The sequence below is a fragment of the Ranitomeya variabilis genome, chromosome 5 (assembly GCF_051348905.1).
Source record: "Ranitomeya variabilis isolate aRanVar5 chromosome 5, aRanVar5.hap1, whole genome shotgun sequence".
In the NCBI taxonomy this organism is placed as follows: domain Eukaryota; kingdom Metazoa; phylum Chordata; class Amphibia; order Anura; family Dendrobatidae; genus Ranitomeya; species Ranitomeya variabilis.
The window spans coordinates 471,797,990-471,819,543 of NC_135236.1; positions in this window are offsets into that span (position 1 = coordinate 471,797,990).

Sequence of the window (21,554 nt, forward strand, 5' to 3'; positions counted from 1 at the left end):
ATGCAGTTGATATAAAAAGTCTATACACCCCTGTTAAAATGCCAGGTTTTGTCATGTAAGAAAAAATATCATACCAAGAAAAATCATTTCAGAACTTTTTACAACTCTTTTTTGTTACCTATAATCTAAACAATTCAATTGAAATTCTTTTGGGTGGAAAAATAAAAGACAATTAAAATAATGTGGTTGGATAAATATGCTAAATTAATACTCTTCTCTGTACAGCCCTCTTTAGGTCTACTTTATCTTCTTCTGGTCAAGCCATTCTTTTGTACAGTAGATTTGGAAGTATGCTTAGGGAAAGTGTCATGCTGAAATTCCTCATCTCCAGCTTTTTAGCAGAGGCCTGAAGGTTTTAATGAAAAACTGATTGATATTTCGAACCATTTATAATTTCCTTTAGCTGAACTAAATCCCTAGTTGCAGCTGCCAATAAACAGCATCAAACCATAATATTGCTTCACTTTGGGTATGGTGTTATTTTGGTGATGAACAGTGCTGGCTTTGCACAAATATACCTTTTGGAATTCTTGTCAAAATGTTCAACCTTGGTCTCATCAGACTAACATATTTCCTCACATGCTATTGATATACTTTATAGGTTTTGACAAAACAGCCAGGCTTGGATGTAATTATTTGCAAGAAAAGGCTTCCATTTTAATTCCTATCCCTCACATCATACATATGAATATTGGATCTTGTTGTCACACATAGCACATAAACATTATGTTCCAGAAATTCCTGCAGCTCCTTTTATATTTCTATTGGCCTCTTAGCAGCCTCCTGGACCAATATTCTTCTTGTCTTTTCAAAAAAACGTAGGGAACATCAAGTTCTAGGTAGTTTCACTGTCGTGCAAATGTAAGCCACTTCTTGATGACCAGCTTCATAATGTTCCATGGCATATCTAATGAGAAATTGCACAACAAATTTTGCAGTCCATTTTCTCCAGTTATCCTTGTGAAAATAAAAAAAATGGGGCCAAAGCTACATTTTTGTGAAAAAAAGTAAAATATGATTTTTTTCTTCCACATTCCAATAAACCCTGTGAAGCACCCTGTGAAGGATTAATAAAGTTATTGAATGTGGTTTTAAGCACATTAAGTGGTGCCGTTGTTAGAATGGTGTCACTTTTGGGTATTTTCTGTCACATAGGCCCACCAGTTACTTCAAATGTGATGTGGTCCCTAAAAAAATGATTTTGTAAATTTTGTTGGAAAATTGAGAAATCGCTGATAAACTTTGAACCCTTCTAACTTCCTACAAAAAAAAATTATGTTTCAAAAATTGTGCTGATGTAAAGCAGACATGTGGGAAATGTTATTTATTAACTATTTTGTGTGGTATAACTATCTGATTTAAGGGTATAAAGATGTACATTTTGAAAACTGCAAAATATTCACATTTGTCAGTTTTTGATATTTTATAAATATATGCAAATCATATTGACCAAAATTTACTACTAACATGAAGTACAATATGTCACGGAAAAGAAAAAAAAACTCCGAATGACTGAGATCTGTTGAAGCGTTTCAGAGTTAATACCACAAAGTGACACTGGTCAGATATAAAAAATTTGGCTTGGTAATTAAGGTTAAAATCAGCTCCGTCACTAAGGGGATAAAAGTGGTCAAAAAGATTTATTTATTCTAAAAATAAGAATATTTTCCTTGACTGTTTTTAAGATAGTAGGATAACGATCCCATTCTTAAACTAAACGCATAAATATAAGATATATTGATGTAGAAATTTAACACTTAACACAACAACAGCCATTGATTCTGGAGCTACAAGGTGACAAGCTGCATGACGAAAAAAAACATTTTTGAAACTTGTCTGCGACTTGCCATCATGCAACTATTTTAAAGTTTAAATTTTGCTGGAAATAAAACATACAAGGTGCAAGCAAGTCGCATTTTGTGTGTGACCTGCATGTTGCGGTGTTGCCCTAGCCTAAATCTGTATTGTTAGTTACTGAGCTTTCTGCATCATGAGATCTTTGTGGTTTTAAGAAAGGCTACATCTTTAGATTTTTTTTAAGCAGAATTTAGGAGCCACAATATGGTTCACAAAGTGCTTACGTGAGCACATATTTCAGGTGATTTCATAATTACAAAAAAAAAAAAGGTAAAATAAGTGAATGCAATTCATGAATCGTTTAATAAATTACATTCAGGAATATACACGTTTACCATAATCATATCCTCTACATTTAATTAAGTTTCTTATACAGCACATATGATTGGGTCTATAGTTGTCTACAGAAAAATTTATGTGCAGATAATTGTATAAAAGGGCTTCAAAGTATTTGGGAATAATTCAGACCAGCTGTAGCGCTAAACCTGTGATGTGTTAACATGCACCTAAGCCTCTGTTTAATGTATTGCCCTGGTACAATCTGTATTTCAAATACACTTTCAGGGTTTCATAATGTGGTGTTTTAAGTTAAAACAACATTCCCTTGCTTGGTTACAAAGGTGAAAGTAAATCTTGGTACAGCAGATTATTATAATTCAATATCCAATGTGCTAAAAACATTACAACTATGGTAAGTCCATGTGAGAAAATATTTGCCTCTTGAAGATGCTCTCTATAAATGCATATTCATCTGACAAAGGGAACTAAAGAAAACATGTAACAGTTTTGAAATATTACTATAAAACATTAGTGAGTAAGGTACTCTCCAAGAGATTATACTATTCTAATAGAAAAGTGAAAAAGTAATTATGTACTCAGTTTGCCTTTTCCTACACTTTAACAAAACAAGCAAATACTTCAAGAAAGGTGAATAACAGTTTAAATATGTGTGGTAGAACTTCTGAAGAAGTTTGCAGCGCTCTACATTGAAGTTTCCCAATGCCAAGGCCAATGCTAATGCTAACAGTCTTGGCGATCAGACATTGATCAAACAGATATTGGCAGTGGCATCTAAAGTTTTTAACAAAAAGAGGGTTCTATATTTGTCGGCCTATTGCCCCACTCGCTCCAGGTGTAAGTGATGATGCTTTCTTATGGCAGCTGGAGACCTGACAAAATTCCCAATGTCTGGTGGTCCACAACCAATTGGCAATTAGACCATGTGATCAGTCTTAAATTCAAGTTTCCTTATAAAGGGATTGTCATGATATGTACTTTTGCCCTGTCCTGTATTTGAATAATATGCCATTTGATGTATGTAACTGTTCTCTGGTTTCTATTAGCTGTAATTTATGTATTTTCTTGTGCTGGGAGTTCACCTGTAACAATATGTCTCCTTCCCCCAATACTTGCAGCCCTAAGCTATAATGTAATTAAGCTTTGTCAACACCACTAGTGAAGAATAGCCATTCTTCCTCACAGCAGGTGGCTAGTCAAATGTACATACTAGATAGACTAAGCGGAGCCGACCAGTCTAGAATCTTCTGGTGGACTGTTATGATCCTAGTGGCTGAGGATCACAAAACGGACTAGCTAAGTTTATGAACATAGACACGAGCTCTAGGGAGGTGGTAACTGGACTGACCGCAAACCTGATCCTAACCAACACACTAAAGGAAGCTGGTGAACGTGCCTAAAATCCTGGACGTCTCGACGCAGCCGGAGAAACTATCTACTCCTGGAGGGAAAGTAAGACCTCACTTGCCTCAAGAGAAATCACCCCAAAGATATAGGAAGCCCCCAACAAATAATAACGGTGAGGTAATGGGAAAACACAAACGTAGAAATGAAAACAGATTAAGCAAATGAGGCCCGCTAATACTAGATAGCAGAAGACAGATAGGGAACTGTGCGGTCAGTAAAAAACCCTATGCAAAATATCCACGCTGAGAATACAAGAACCCCCACACCAACTAACGGTGTGAGGGGAGAAACTCAGCCCCCTAGAGCTACCAGCAAGCAAGGAAATCACATATTAGCAAGCTGGACAAAAATAAACCAAGAAACATATGACCACTGATGGTCAAAAAATGAACCAAGCAAATCTTAGCTTCTCTTGAAGAGACTGATAACGAAGGACTGCAGGAGAGCTCCAAAATAGCACTGAAGACATTGACAGCAGGCAACAACTGAGAGTCCAGGTGAACTAAATAGGAAACCAGCTAAGAGATAACGAGACAGCTGATCCTGCCTAAGACCTGCAGAATGACACAAAGAACCACCAGAGGGAGCCCAAAGACAGTACTCACACAGTACCAGTTGTGACCACAAGAGGGAGCCCAAAAACAGAGTTCACAACAGTGGACCCAACCATTGAATAGAAGGTGTGACCCCTACCCCCCTTCATGGGCGGATCCCAGGAGCGGGATTACTGGAAAGCACCTCCAGATCTATTTCTTTACTTGGACTTATTGTGGACTTCTCGTGGACATGAAGGACATTATGGATATTTGATGTTGTATGCTCCCTGCTTTAATAAATCTCGTTGGATCGTTCCTCGGCCTGTTGTCCTTTCCTGCTCTGCCGTACACCCCGTCACAGGAACAATTAAAGTTTCTTAAATAATAAAGTTTAATTAAAAGAAAAGAATAATATATCCCCAAAAAACTAGCACCAGGGTTGAAAATGAGTTTTTTTCTCAATTGAGAATGTGTAATGTGAAGAAAAACAGAATTAATTTAAATTAATATATTTCAATTGTAAAATTGAATGGGAGATGAGTGTTAAGAATGTGAGAAACTTAGTTGGACTGGAGTAGAGATTAAAGTCCACACATGAACTCTCTGCAAACCATGAGAATGGAAATCCCCTCTGAGCTTAATCAGAGAGAAGGTCCTGAGAATGGAATTTCCCTCTGGGCTTGACGAAAAAGGAGGGATAGTATGGGAGTTTCCCCACCAATGAGAGGTAGGTCACGTGCACAAACAGGATAGAAGGAAGTTGATCGTGCATCTAAGAGAATTGTGAGTCTAGATAATGAAAATCACAATAACTGTCATGAACATATGTATTTTCTAATGTGAAGGTATTAGGGGAATGTGAAAAATTATAACAGCTGAATTAACCTCTTCACACCATGGCCATTTCCATGTTTTTTTCTCTTTCTTCCAAGAGTTAAAACTTTTATATTTCTGTCAATAAAGCTGTATGAGTGCTTGTTTTTTTCAAAATGAGTCATACCTTTGAATGACGGGGGTGTGGCCTGGCTATGGAGGAGTGAAGACAAGTTCTTCTTGCTCCCGGGCCAGGATCCCTTATCAGCACGATCACAAACGTTCAGACCAACATACTCCAGTGTATGAGCAGCAGGAGACCAGGGGGAGAACAGAGGCCCTCATTACAGGTCCCCGGGGGGCCCTAAAACCTCTATTCGGAGGTTCTTTGCTGAGCAGGAAACTGCAAGCACAGGGAGATCAAAGATGGCCACGGTGTCCAGGAGAGAAGGCGGGAAAGAATCATCCACAGCAGCTGCGGGGTCATCACCTCTGAAGGAGAGCAGAGATAAGCACACACAGTTCAGCTTAACCCCTTCCAGACATTCCAGAGTCTCAACCAAGGGCTCCAGAAATAATCCAGCAGATCGGGAAGAAGACAGGGATAACAGGTACCTGGAAGATGAGCCTCCCGTGTTACTCCCTCAGATGGCAGCTGCTGGAGCAGGGGGGAGGAGTGGTATACCCCAACCACACCCCAGCGGATTGCCCTGGTGGGTCCTGCAGGGATCATGAGTGTAGCAGGGGCTGGAGAGGTCATGGGAGAGCCTTTTACTGACTTTACTTCATGTGGAGTTATAATGACACCTGTGGGGGGACAACCAGCAAGCCCCTTCATGAGCTCCCAGTGTGCTCTCCATGCCCAATTAACATCCTCTTGGGCAGCTTACAGCCCTCTGGGGTCATCTCAGCAGGGTCAAGGAGTTTTAGCTGAACTTGCTGACCTGCGGGCATGCATGGCCTCTATCCCCACGAGGGAAGATATGGAGTCTTACATTAAAAGACTGGAGCTCGCCTACCGCAGTGAACTAACCAGCCTAAGAGGTGAAGTAGAAAGAGTAGATAATAGGGGTCAGGACCATTTCAGCAGAATACTAGCCTTGAAGGAGGCATGCAGATCTCAGAAACAACAAATAGACAATCATGTCAAATCCAATATCTCGTAGACGATGGCGAAAATAGAGGCCGCAGGAACATCAGGGTCAGAGGCCTGCCAGAGTCCGCTGAGTCAAGGGACATCCCCCAGGTGCTGCAGAATTTATTCAACGAGTTCCTGGGTGACCCCTATGAACACAATCGAGCTGGACAGACCACATAAGGCTTTGGGCCCTAAACCCAGAGACCCTGAGGGATGTCATCTGCAGAGTCCACTGTTATGTCCTGGAGGAGGCATTTATAAACAAGATCCGTAACGGGGTGACCAGTAAATTTCATGATAACATCCAAATACTTCCAGATCTGTCAAAACTGACTCTGCAAAGAAGGAAAGCCCTGCACCCATTGCTGGATATGCTACCTGACCATGACATGCCTTATAGCTGGGGCTGCCTGTTTAGGCTCCAGGTACGTGCAGGTGGTTGCACCCATGTCCTTCAGGACCCACGGGATATTTCTGCATTCACAGCTGCCTTGGATCTTCCCCCAGTACTTATTGAACAATGGCCAGATTTCCCCTTGGGATCCCTATAGGGTCTATCCCAGAGGCCTCGGGGTTCCCTCAGTTGTGGAGAGGGAATGGGGGAAGAACCCCCCATGAAGCCATCCAGCTATTGCTATTGAAGATAGTTAAGGGCATTGGCTCTCCTTCACTGTTAAGCGGGACGTCCCAGTGTAGATTTGTATCTGAGACTCTCAAAAAGGGAAGACGGTGTTCTCCCTGGGTTCCTTCTGATGACCTGTATGGTCCAACAGTCTTTTTACCGGTTACGTTGTGATAAGTTATATCGTTTTATAAGAAATAATCTCTTGCTCCCCCCATCCTTTCCTCCCCCCTCCTATCCCCCTACCCTTCCTCCTCTTTCATCCCTCCCCCCATTATGCTGTATACAATGACTTGTTATATACATTTGTTTTCTGGTTTGTCTTTCATGTGGTCCGGGACGGGAGGCTTCTCAGTAGAAAGCCCCTTCCCTATTTGGGACTTCTGACCGCACTAGTGTGTCGGTTTCTTTCTTTTCCCACCGAGTTTAAATATTCGCTAACACTACAATTTACCAGAGTTTCCTTTGCAACCCTTTGGACACAGTATACCAAACAACCTCGCTTTTCTTATTCTTGCTGCTTTATTCCCCCTCTTTTTTTTCATGCCTACAGTTTGTGGGAGACGCAATTGCACTAATATTTCCTACCAGAAAGGTTTCTCCAGGTCCGAATCACCCTATCAGTCATTTTTACACTCCAGATAGACTAGACCCTTTCTTGAATTTGTTCGGGGATGCTTCTTCGTAGAGATGTCCCTGGTTGAGTGGGGTTCCCTAAATGTATGGGGGCTTAACAACCCCAAAAAAAGAAAACAGATGCTCTACAATATGTACAAGCATAGGGTGCATATTCTACTTCTGTGAGAGACCCACTTCAAGCTGGGGCACATCCCTGGCATCAATGACTGCCATTACACTACAAGGTTCCATAGCCCTAATCCAGAGGCTAGATCAGGGAGAGTGTCAATAGCATTGCATAGATCCCTGACACATACTGTCAGACACATGAAAAAGCTCAGAAAGGCGGGCACCGCACAGAGAATATAATAAGGAGATCAACCACGTGCATATATAAAGTACCACAAAACAAAAAAGAAAAAAGAGTATGCACACAGTGGGATCAACTTAATGCAATAAATGTTATTATTCTTAACACCTCACCATACACAAAGGCAAAGCAGGGAGAAACAAACATTTAAAAACATTTAAAAGCTAACGAGCCTACCCACATCCCCCACAATGCAATAACAAGGATCCATATAATAATACATAGCAGATGTGCAGATAATTCAAGGGACATATACACGAGTTGGCAAAATAACACAGCAGCAATACATATAATTAATGGATGGCTCAGACAACACAGGGGGATAGAGCACAAGTTGAGCAGATCGAACCCGTCTCCAGTGATTTTTTATCATCGGACATAAGCGACCAAGAAGGCGGAGCAGGAGGGGGAGACGCAGGTGCCCCGGGTCTAAGACCGAGGAGGGGACATCTCCAGGATTGGACAGTGGGCCGCAAGAGAACCACGAGGAAGAACAATCGAAGATTCTAATGCAGGACAATACACGGGGGAATGAGCTGGGTAAGTTGTAGATTGTCAACTTGTCAACATACTCTTTGTCATCAGGAGAGATTTCTTTACTCTCCAAGGGATTGTCTTTCTCCCCCACCAATCCACTTAATAAATTTGAACTGACTAAAGATCTGTACCTATTTTGTAGGCAGCTCATGTTCAAATTGCTTTATCACAAACCATCAGTGATTGACACCATGCCAGATGAGGACAGACAAGTATTCCGTGATTTGTTGGAACTCCTTGATGAAAATGAGGGGGATGATGGTAAGTCCCGCAGGTTTATGGGGCGTATTCCGTCCCAGGCCTCACCACCCTTTTCCCTTTTCCCAGTGATACAGATTTTCTTCGAAACTGTGAGTAGGGATATCTATAATCTTAAAATAAGGAATATGGGTCCAAAAAATCTCACCCGGGATGAGGCATACTCCTTGAAAAACCTCAAAAAACAAGATTATTTCGTCATCAAGGAGGCCGACAAAGGGGGCAATATTGTGATCTGGCCCAAGGATATGTACGTGGCTGAGGCTAAAAGGCAATTACTAAGTACCTCTCATTATCAGGTCTTACCCTCGGATCCCACGGACATCTTTAAGAAACATCTTGATGGACTGGTCTTAACTGGTTATGGCTTGGGAATTATCAACAAGAGAGAGAAGGACTTCTTGATCACTGAGATGCCCAGAATACCTACATACTACATGCTCCCCAAGGTGCACAAAAGTCTGGATAACCCCCCAGGTAGGCCCATTATATCAGGGATTGGGGGGTTATTTGAGAGGCCTTGCATATATTTGGATTACTTCTTGCAGCCCATAGTCTTCGCCTTGGGGTCGTATATTCGGGAATCTATGCACTTGATAGAAAGGATTGGGAGGTTGGAGACACCAAGGGACACTTTGATCGTTACACTTGACGTAGAGTCCCTGTATACCAGCATAGACCATAAGCTTGGACTTGAGGCAGTTGCGTATTTCTTGGACAAAAAGTCAAGTAGGGACAGGGACCATGACCGCTTTGTATTGGATTTGCTTAGAATAGTTCTGTAGAAGAATTATTTTATTTTCGACCGCGTCTTTTACAGACAGGCGTCTGGCACCGCCATGGGTGCCAGATGCGCACCATCGTATGCAAACCTTTACATGGGGTGGTGGGAGGAGACTCATGTGTATGAGCTCCAACAATACTGTGAGCATGTGCTGGAATGGCACAGATTCATTGACAATGTTCTCTTTTTCTGGGTTGGGACCATGGATGCGTGTAATGACTTTATTGATCTGCTTAACAGGAACCCATGGAACATCAGACTTACATCCAAGGTATCTCCCACTAGGGTGGACTTCCTGGATCTAAACATCATCATGAAGGACAATCGTATTATTGCGAACTTACACAGGAAGGAGACGGCTACCAATAGCCTACTTCACTATGACAGTGCACACCCGATTCATCTTCGCAACAGCATACCGAAAGGACAGTTCCTGAGGGTTAAAAGGAACTGTTCGGCTGAGGATGATTTCCGGGCAGAATCGAAGAGGCTTACGGACAGGTTCCAAGCCAGGGGGTACCCACGTAAAGTGATTTCACGATCATTCCAACACTCTCAGCAGTGTGAGCGGGAGGACATACTTAAACCAAGACAGAAAAAGAGTGCATGGACAATAGATCTGATTACTATGTACCATAATCAATGGGGAGATGTGTATGAGATTCTAAAGAAAAACTGGAACATTTTACTTACAGAACCCAAACTTCACCCCTGGCTGGCTCCTACACCGAGAATGGTGGCTAGAAGGTCAAGGAACCTTAAAGATGAGTTGGTATCCAGCCACTTTAAACGGGCATCCGCTAAGAGCAGCAATTGTGGCCGTATCTTTGGCTCTTATCCGTGTGGGGGGTGTAACGTGTGTAGTTTCATGATATCTGACACGGGTCTAACACTCCCATATATCCCAAAAAGGATTGAACCATCAGCGTATTTCAATTGTCGCACCAGGAATTTGGTGTATGCCCTGGTGTGTGGGTGCCCCAAACTTTATATGGGGTACACGACACAGGAGTTAAGACGCAGGGTTCAGCAACACCTGTCCAGTATCAATACTGCTAAGAAAGACTGGGAGAAGGGAAAACAACTTTCATCGGTGGCAGGACATTTTCTGCATAAGCATGGTGGTTCTGCGGGAAGTTTGAGGGTTATGGGGTTGGAGGGGGTGAAGGTGGAAATCAGGGGAGGTAACATTGTGTTAGACCTGCTGAGAAGAGAGTCCAAGTGGATTTATAATCTGAACAGCCGGGCTCCGGCAGGGATTAACGAAGAATTGCTATTTACCGGCTTTTACAAGCAGGTCTAGCCCTGGAAGTGCAGTTTTGGGATTGGTTGACTTAAGGCCACTCAGTCCTATGGGTGTTGTACCCGTAAGGGCTGCTCTTGATGGACAATGATGTACTGTCTGTATACCTAGGTATATGGTCATTTGGCCTGTACTTAGCTGCTAGCCGCATACTTCCATCCTCCTCCTTCCACTCCTCCTCCTCCCCCCTTTCCCGGTCTCTCTCCCCCCCTTCCCCCATTTTTTTTTTTTATGGGGGTGCATTTAGTAACTTATTGTTTCCAACTGGGCATTAGTTACTAACTTAACTGGGACCTGGCCTTATAGGGGGTGTGGCTTTATTAGTATGAATATAATTGAGGGTTTTAGGGGGGACCTTGCTCCTGTGGCATTAAATAAATGGGTGGGGGCTTCCAATTTTTGTATCACGTTGGTGGAGGACTTCATCCTCCTTTTGGAGGCCTCTCTTCCCCTTTAGTGGGTTGTATGAATCTTCCCATATAGTGTTGAAGAATATCCTCATTATTACTTTGTCCCCTTTTGGGGCAGTCATCTTCGCACATTCGGATTTGTGCTCACCTTTTTGTGGCCATTATTGCTTATACATATATTTTTTGATCTTTTATAGATTTTTTTTTTTTCCATTTGCCTATACTGTGAAACCCGAGGCTGTACAAGGTCCATACATATTCTCCCCCATACTTTGTTACCCGATGCAGAAATTTGGGTGTTGACATATGGAGTCTAACATATCATGAAGTTATGAACAGTATGTGTGATATGAATGTGGTACCAGACTGTCTGTGTCATGTATGATAATCTATATATTTCCAGTATATATGCATAGGCGTCTCTTCTATGGCAACTGGTGCGCGTGCGTACGTGATATATAATCGTCATGCGCACACTGGGTATCGGGCTTCATTGCGTATGTTTTGGCATCCTTTCCATGTTAATCTGGGTGTGTGCACACTAGTATAACATTGGACTCTCACTTTTCTGTACCAATGGGCTCATATATGGACCCCACGTTAACTGTAAATTAACCGGCGCTGGTGTCTTCAAATGATATGTAGTATATGGGAGCTGATGGGCTGGCATACCTGTGCACATTTGCACGGGTTTTGCCTTGCAAGCTGCTCCCACTACGCATGCCTGGGCGTCCTTCTCGCGGTAACCCGGGCGTGCGCGCATCTAAACATTGACAAATCTCTGGGACCTGTGCACATGCACACAGACTCCATATGAATCTTGGACTAATCGGCGCTGGTCTCCTCTGAATGCCATATGATACACGGGAGCCGATAGGCTGTTATGCTTGTGTTCAATGGTAGGATTGGTGTGCGCAGGTCCGGAACCACTCACACAGCGCCTCACATCTATGAGAAACTGGGATGTCGCCAGCAGCCACACAGGTGATATAAATCTTTTTTATTATGTCTCACGCATTTAAGGCAGGCTTGGGGGTTACTTCCACTACCTTCCCCTGACGAAGACGCTCTAGCAGCGTCGATACGCGTGGGGCCCCTATCCTCCCCCCTCTTTGGATTCTCCTGGTCTTAGCTCTATTTTCGGGACACCCCAGCCTCATTTAGTCGCACACGCCATTGTATGCTTGCCGCATTCATATTTGCCTCAAGGGCATGCCTATTCATTTTTTTTTACATCAATGAGGCATCGACTTCTCAGTAGCGGGCAATGCTGCACTGTGCCTGGTAATGTATGATATGGGGTGCCGGAATAGGGGCAGGTTATAAGCAGGCTATACCAGTTATTTGCCTGGTTTAGCACCTGATCTTTTTCAGGATAAGTACTGTGTATTTACTACAGGCCCACTGTGTGACTGGGAGATATTGGTTACATTTAGGATCTAATAGATATTCGTTTATGGGGACTCATTCGGGTGGCAGCACAAGGGATTAATTATATGTATTGCTGCTGTGTTATTTTGCCAACTCGTGTATATGTCCCTTGAATTATTTGCACATCTGCTATATATTATTATATGGATCCTTGTTATTGCATTGTGTGGGATGTGGGTAGGCTCGTTAGCTTTTAAATGTTTTTAAATGTTTGTTTCTCCCTGCTTTGCCTTTGTGTATGGTGAGGTGTTAAGAATAATAAAATTTATTGCATTAAGTTGATCCCACTGTGTGCATACTTTTTTCTTTTGTGATACAGTCAGACACACTTATAGACTCAGAGGGCAGATACATCTTCATAAAGATCAGGGTGAACTCTATGGTCTTTACTGATCCTGATGGCAGGTGGGAACTTCAATTTTACTCTGGACCCAAGGTTAGACAACTCTTCCGGGAGACACCCTTTCTCAGTTAGGAAAATTAAGGCGTTCAAAAGGGTAGTCCAGAGTCTTCGCATGGTCGACTTATGGTGGGTCTTGCACCCTACAGAGAAAGAAAACACATTTTTCTCGTCTGCCCATTCCTCTTATAGTAGGATTGATTTTTTTTTTAATCAGCCAAACTTCTCTGACCTGGCAGATTCAATCCTCTATTGGTCATATATGCTGGTCAGACCATGCCCCAGTGTTTTGCCAAATGACCCTACCGGAGGTGAGACCGAAACAGTGGACGTGGCATTTGAATGACAATCTCCTGAATGATTTTCTCTCTGCTTCGAAGATTAAGGACACCATATCAGAGTTTATGACAATCCATGAATCTAATACGACAGCATTTCCAATTAAATGGGAGGCCCTTAAGTGTGTGGTACGAGGGGTTCTGCTGAAACATGAAGTTCACTTGAAGAAAGAAAAAGCCGAGCAGGTGGTGTTGCTGAAAACAATTTCTGACTTGGAGTGCTGTCATAAACTTTCTCTTTCTCAACAAACCATAGCTGAACTTATTAAGACCAGAGAGGAATTGAGAGCCATTCTAGGACAGAAATACCTACGTCAGAGAGTGAGACTTCATAGATTCCTATATGAATATAGGGACAAGTGGAGCATCATGGCTAAGGGCTAGCCATGGTGCTCCATCCCAGGGGAAATCCAGGTCATATTCCACAACTCAGAAAGCCAGATGGGGTACTAACTCAAATCCCTGATGAGATTCTGGATGTTTTCCAAAAATTATATAGTAAACTCTATAACATCAAAGGTCGATATGATGACATGGATCCCTGACTGGGTCGGGACAAGATCAGGACATATGTAAAGGATACAGCTTTGCCAGTCCTTGACCCTTTGGATGGATGCTGACTTTTTTGAAGCTGAGTTTTCTGAGGCAGTGGTCTTGGATGCCATTAAGGGTTCTCCAGGTGGGAAATGCCCAGGACCAGACGGCTTTACCTGTTGTGAATTAGACTTTTTTGGCTCCCTCTTGTGGTCACTAGTGATATGACTCTGGGATTGTCTTTCCTCAGTTTGGCACCCACCTGGGTCGTTAGTCCAGGGGTGTTGCTATATGAACTTCCTGAATTCTCAGTCTGGTGCCTGGCATCGTTGTAATCAGTTCTTTCTGTTTGCTCCTGTCTGCTGGTCCTGGTTCATGCATAATTAAGCTAAGTCCTGCTTCCTTGTTTTTTGGTTATTTGTATTGCTATTATTTTTTGTCCAGCTTGTACTAAATGTGATTCCTGATTTTGCTGGAAGCTCTAGGGGGCTGGTATTCTCCCCCCGGGCCGTTAGACGGTTCGGGGTTCTTGAATATCCAGCGTGGAAATTTTGATAGGGTTTTTGCTGACTGTATAAGTCATCTTACTATATTCTGCTATTAGTCAGTGGGCCTCTCTTTGCTAAATACCTAGTTCATTCTTACGTTTGTCTTTTCTTCTTACCTCACCGTTATTATTTGTTGGGGGCTTGTATCCTACTTTTGGGGTCTTTTCTCTGGAGGCAAGAAAGGTCTATCTTTTCCCTTCTAGGGTTAGTTAGTTCTCCGGCTGGCGCGAGACGTCTAGAACCAACGTAGGCACGTTCCCCGGCTGCTGCTATTTGTGGTGCTAGGATTAGATATACGGTCAGCCCAGTTACCACTGCCCTATGAGCTGGTTTTTTGTGTTTGCAGACTTAGAATTTATTTCTGAGACCCTCTGCCATTGGGGTCATAACATTTACCTCTAAATTCTTTAAGCAATTTGACTCCCAGATTGCGCCTTCTTTGACAAGGGTTTTCAACGTGATTTTGCCTGAATCCTTATGGACTCCCCAATCATTGGAGACTCATATTACTGTTGTCCCAAAGCCGGGAAAAGATCACACAGAGGCTGCTAACTATAGACCTATACCTTTAATTAACATTAATATTAAATTATTTTCTAAATTCCTAGCAAATAGGTTGGCAGTCCTTCCTGGAATTATCCATAATGACCAGGTGGGATTTGTTAAAGGTAGAGAGGCTAGAGATAACACTAATAAACCACTACTACTCATGGCTCGTTCGAGGGCTCAATCCACTCCCATGTGCTTACATTCAGTGGACGCGGAGGCCTTTGACTGGGTCAGCTGGAGATTTATGAAGGTCTCGTTGGAGCAGATCGGTCTGGGGACTATATTCCTAAATTGGATAGCCTCCCTATACACCTTCCCCTTGGCAAGGGTTAGAGCAAAGGGCTCCCTTTCTCCTGCTTTTTCTATACGTATTGGCACACACCAGGGGTATCCCCTATCCTCTTTGATATATGTTGCATAATGGAACACCTTGCAGTTGCCATAAGGCAAAATCACAACATAAAGGGGGTGGTGGTGGGTCGGACACATTACAAAACTGCCTTATTTGCTGACTATTTACTTTTGTTTGTGTCTCAGTCTCGCACTACCTTCTCCTCTTTGATTAAAGAATTTGAAGAATTTGGAAGTCTTAGTAACTTTAAGGATAATTTCACTAAGTCTGAGGCATTAAATATCTCCCTTCCGAGGAACAATTGCACTTACCAGATAGTTTTCCATTTAAATGGCAGGATTCAGCTTTGAAATATTTGGGAATTGTAATACATAGGGACCCCACCCAACTGTTTGGTCTTAATTTTCTCCCTCTGCTTCAGAGAACACTTCGAGATCTAAAAACCTACTATAAACGGATGTTGTCATGGTTTGGTCGCATTACTGAGATAAAAATGGACGTGCTTCCTCGTTTCTTGTTCCTGTTCCAGTCAATCCCTATAGGTATCCCTGCCTCATTCTTTGTTAAACCCCAATTGGCTACTTCGGGTTTTATTTGAGGAAATCGTAGACCCAGGATTGGGATTAAAACCTTATATAGACATAAACACCTTGGAGGGTTGGCCTCCCTAACTTTAAAAAATACCATAAAGCGGCCATCCTGTTATGGTTGTTGGACTGGCAATACCATCGAGAATCCAAACAATGGGTTGCATTGGAACAGATAGATGTGGTGACCCCCTTGTGGTGCATGCCCTGGATCTCCTCCGGCGACAGGGATATGACTGGCCTTGAGACAAGTATGTTGGCAACAACTGTGAGGTTCTAGGATAGAGAGGTTAAGACGGGCAACATATCCTCAGGCATAGGTGCCCTTACGCCATAATCCGGACTTCCCCCCGGCCTTGAAGGCAAAGACATTATTGGGTTGGCAGGAACATGAAAGACCCCGTCTTTTCCAGATTTTGAAAAGGCGAGACCTGATGTCCTTAGAATCACTGACAAACACAGGACCTGCAATGCTTTGGTTCGAATACTCTCAATTAAAATCATATTTGTCCATGGGTGAGAAAACAGCTTTAAGGCCCCTTTAACTAAATTTGAGTTGTTTTGGAGTCACCGCCTGCTCACTGTATTTCCCAGTTATACAACATCCTAAACTCAGGGAATGAGACAACTAAACCAAGATTTTTTGACATTTGGGAGAAAGATCTTGAAATGCAGATATCAGGGACAGAATGGAGGAAGGCATGCATCCTGTCTCACAGTTTGTCGAAGGTCTGTGCAGCTCAGGAAAGGAATTACAAAATTCTTTCCAGTTGGTATTGTTGCCCTGTGATCCTACATGCTGCTTTGCCCTCTGAATGCTGTAGGTGTAACAGTGAAAGAGGTTCTATGCTACATATTTGGTGGAGCTGTGGAAAGATTCAGCCATTTTGGGAGGGAGTTTTTCACATCTATCAGTTAATTAGGGGTCAGATGATAGATAAGACACCCACGATAGTAAAATTATCAATACTTCCGTGCTCCATTAAGTCCCAAAAACAGGACATACTCCGATTCTGCCTCACGGCGGCTAGAGCGGTCATTCCAAGACATTGGAAAACACCCCATTGAGCCTTACTGACTGAAACTGAATGGTTTGAAGAAATGGGTCGGATTTACAAGATGGAAGACCTTACTGCAGAGATGACTGGTTCCAGGGATGGATTCCTTCGTACTGGAGTTAATGGATCCTGTTTCTTCATTCTCTGAGATTTAACAAAGCATTTGGGGAACCCCTAGATCAAACTGTATCTGGATAGTGAGTTCGCCTGTGCTGGACTTAAACTACTCCCTTTTGATTTTGCTCATCTCACATAGATCTACTTCACAAAAATTAGCCTGCTCAGTATGCTTCAGAAGGATTCCCTCCCCCTTTCTATCTTAATCCCTAGGTCCCCTTTTTTCCTGCTCTCTCTCTTTGTTTATCTTGTTCTATTCTCTCTAGTCTTCTTTATCAGATTTCCTGATATGCTATACATAATCTCTGGTTCTCCATAAGTAAATATGGTTGTTAAGATGTTTTAGTTATTTTTCCGATTTACATTAAGGTTTGCATCCTCTTCCCTTGATCAGGATTGAGTTACTTGGTTGAGAGGCTTATTTACAACTCCGCTATGACTACTAGTTTTCTCCCTTATTTAGTATGTTTAACAGATACGGAGAACTCCCTAAATACCTTAAAGGGAACCTGTCACCCCCAAAATCGAAGGTGAGCTAAGCCCACCAGCATCAGGGGCTTATCTACAGCATTCTGTAATGCTGTAGATAAGCCCCCGAAGTATCCTGAAAGATGAGAAAAAGAGGTTAGATTATACTCACCCAGGGGCGGTCCCGGTACGATGGGCGTCGCGGTCCGGGGCCTCCCATCTTCTTACGATGACGTACTCTTCTTGTCTTCATGCTGCAGCTCCGGCGTACTTTGTCTGCCCTGTTGAGGGCAGAGCAAAGTACTGCAGTGCGCAGGCGCCGGGCCTCTCTGACCTTTTTCAGCGCCTGCGCACTGCTGTACTTTGCTCTGCCCTCAACAGGGCAGACAAAGTACACCTGCGCCGGAGCCGCAGCCTGACTACAAGAAGAGGACATCATCGTAAGAAGATGGGAGGCCCTGGACCGGAGGCCCTGATAACTGGACCGCCCCTGGGTGAGTATAATCTAACTTCTTTTTCTAATCTTTCAGGTTACATCGGGGGCTTATCTACAGCATTACAGAATGCTGTAGATAAGCCCCTGATGCTGGTGGGCTTAGCTCACCTTCGATTTTGGGGGTGACAGGTTCCCTTTAAGTGCAATTGAAATAATAACGGAGTCCTGTATCCAGCTACTGATGGATTTGCTACAAAATGTTGTGGACTATTGAGTGAAATCATGAAAATACTCTATCAGGACTTATACTATAATTCTATAGTTGTTCATTACCTCTAAGTTGACGGAGCTAAGGAAATCGAAAAGTTTCAATGTTGGTATGCCAATAACTTGTAATGTTCTCTACGATTTACCACTGTATGAATGTTCACTTTTTTTCGGTTATGTTTAAATTGAACAATACCTTTGAATGACACCGACACCAGTGATTTTACCAGATAGTGTAACGGAAAGCGGGAGAAAAATTCCTAGTGCAGTGAAATTGCAAAATAAAAGTGCAATTCCACAATTGTTTTTTGGCTTTTATTTACCATGTTCACTATATGGTAAAACTGATCTCGCAGTATGATTCCTGAGGTCAGTACGAGTATGCAGATACCAAACAAGTATAGGTTATGGTTTAACTCCTTAGTGACAGAGACATTTTTGTACTTAATGACCAAGCCAATTTTTATAATCCTGACCACTGTCACTTTATGTGGTTATAACTCTGGAACGCTTTAACGGATCCCGATGATTATGAGAATGTTTTTTGTGACATATTGCACTTCAAGATAGTGGTAAAATTTATTTGATATGACTTGCATTTATATGTGTAAAAAAATGGAAATTTGGCAAAAAATTTGAAAATTTGGCAATTTTTAAACTTTGAAATTTTATGCCCTTATTATATCAGAGAGATATGTTACACAAAATACTTAATAAATAACATTTCCCACATGTCTACTTTACATCAGCACAATTGTTTTTTGTTAAGAAGTTATAAGGTGTCATAGAAAATATTAAAAACCCTTGAGGTCCCTCATATCCCTCCTCCCGTTTTCCTTTCATCTACCATTTGGCCTGAGGAGCTGAGAGCTAGCAAATTAAACCTGTCTTTATGTAAAATGGCAATGACACAGCTATGTGAAGCAGATTAATTAAAATGCGAGGATTCCCATTTAATGTGCAGGTGACTGAGGAGGATGTCTATTGTCCACATATAGAAACAAGAAAAGACCTTATTAGGGTCCGAAGTGGATCAAAGTAGAAATTACACCCTTTTACAAACAGCCATGGTGACTGTACAATGAGAGAGCAGACAGTATGGCTCCGGGAGAAAATATGGAATATTGGATTTTCTATACATCCAATATTAATGAGAAGTACATTGTTGGCACTGGGGCAACTTGGCCAAAAATACATATTTTATCATAATTATAACCCCCACCAAAAATCCCCAAATGCATCGAAGCATAGCTAAAATCCAGAAAAGATGACATCAGTCTAGACCTTCTGTGATCGCTCTATGAGGAGTTATTACATAAATTGGGATTTCCGAAAATTACGAAGTGCTGAGTCCAGCCCACCACCAGGCCCTTGTGAGGTCATCCTAGAGGGATGTGTGGGTGGGACTCAGGGTCTGATAAAAGATCAATCCTAATTATCATCAGTGTTCATACAGAGAGTTACATGTCAAGTATGTAGGGACCGTTATTGACAGCAAAATTGAAGCACTCTTCTTCGGCTAAACTGAATCGTCTCTGCGATCGGTGTAGTACGTCTCCTGTTAATCCTTTTTCATAAACACTGCCTCCCTTTTGATTAAATATAAAATGTAATAGTTCTGTTCCTTCTGTTCTGTAAACTACGCCTCGATGTGCTAGCTACCGTTAATGGCGTCTAGTCGATCGAAACAGATTAGTGGTGTCGGCAAGAAGTCTGGGGTTATCTGACAGTTTTGTGTGACCGTACTGGGGTGTGTACACATATTCCATGTGTTGGAATCCGGAGGTGTATATGCCTACATTCACCATTAATTTTCTGATAGCTGAGGCCTATTGGTGTCAACAGGCTGCAACCTTCTCTGTTGCTCATCGGCCAATCGTGTAATTTACCAGATGATGGGGGGTAGCAGAGAGCTGTTCGTTCCAAAAATCATAGCAGGTGGTACTCATGACCTTCCCGGCCTGTGATATCAGGGATTTGTGGGATTAAGAAAGTCCTAGCAAATATTGAATCCCTGACATAAGGGTTAAAAGTGATTTCTCATTTCTACAACAAAATTTACAAAATCATTTTTTTAGGCCCACCTCACATTTGAAGTCACTTTGAGGGGTCTATATGACCGAAAATACCCAAAATTGACACAATTCTAAAAACTGCACCCCACAAGGTGCTCAAAACCACATTCAAGAAGTGTATTAACCTTTCACATGTTTCACATGAACTGAAGCAACATGGAAGGAAAAAAATGAACACTTTTTTTTTACTTTTTTCAATAACATTTTACTTCAGACCCAATTTTTTTTTATTTTCACTAGTGTAAAAAGAGAAAATGAATAACAAAATTTGTTGTGCAATTTCTGAATACGCCGATACCCCATATGTGGGGAAAAAACACTGTTTGGCTACGTTCACATTTGTGTTGTTGTGTGCTGCGTCGGCGACGCAACGCACGCAAAAACGCATGCAAAACGCAGCGTTTTGTGACGCATGCGTTCATTTTTATAGCGCAAAAAAATGCAACAAGCTGCGTCCTCTGCGCCCTGACGCTTGCGCCCAAAAAACGCATGCGTCACAAAACGCAACACAACGCATGTCCATGCGCCCCCCATGTTAAATATAGGGGCGCATGACGCATGCGTCGCCGCGGCTGCGCCCGACGCTGCGCCGCACAACGCTAATGTGAACGTAGCCTTTGAGCGCACAGCAGGGCTCAGAAAGGAAGGAGCGCCATTTGACTTTTTCAATGTAAAATTGGCTGGAATTGAATTTGGATGGCTTGTCGCATTTGGAAACCCCCTGATGTGCTTTGTGGAAAACAACCACAAGTGAGCCCATTTTGGAAACTAGAACCCCCAAGGAACTTATCTAGATATGATGTGCAGTGAGCACTTTGAACCCCAAGTGCTTCACAGAAGTTTATAACGTGGAGCATTGAAAATAAAAATCATATTTTTTCCACAAAAATGATCTTTTCGCCCCCAATTTTTTATTTTCCCAAGGGTAAAAGGAGAAATTGGACCCAAAAAGTTGTGCAATTTGTCCCGAGTAAGCTGATGCCCCATATGTGGGGTAAGCCACTGTTTGGGTACATGGCAGAGCGGAAGGAAGGGAGCACCGTTTAACTTTTTAATCTCAAAATTGGCTGGAAATGAGAGCGGATGCCATGTCAGGTTTGGAGAACCCCTGATATGCCTAAACAGCTGATACTCCCCACAACTGACCCAATTTTGCAAACTACACCCCTCAAGGATTTTATCCAGGGGTATATTGAGCAATTTGAACCCACAGGTACAACACAGAATTTGATAACATTAGGTCATCATATTGAAAAACTTCATTTTTTTCACAAAAATCTTGTTTTAGACCTGAATTTTCCACTTTTGTCAGAGATTACACCAAAAAGTGGACCCCACAATTTGTTACCCACTTTCTTATGAGCGCAACGATATCCAATATGTAGTCAAAAACTTCTTTTTGGGCAAACGTCAGGGCTTGGACAGGAAGGGGCACAAAGTGACA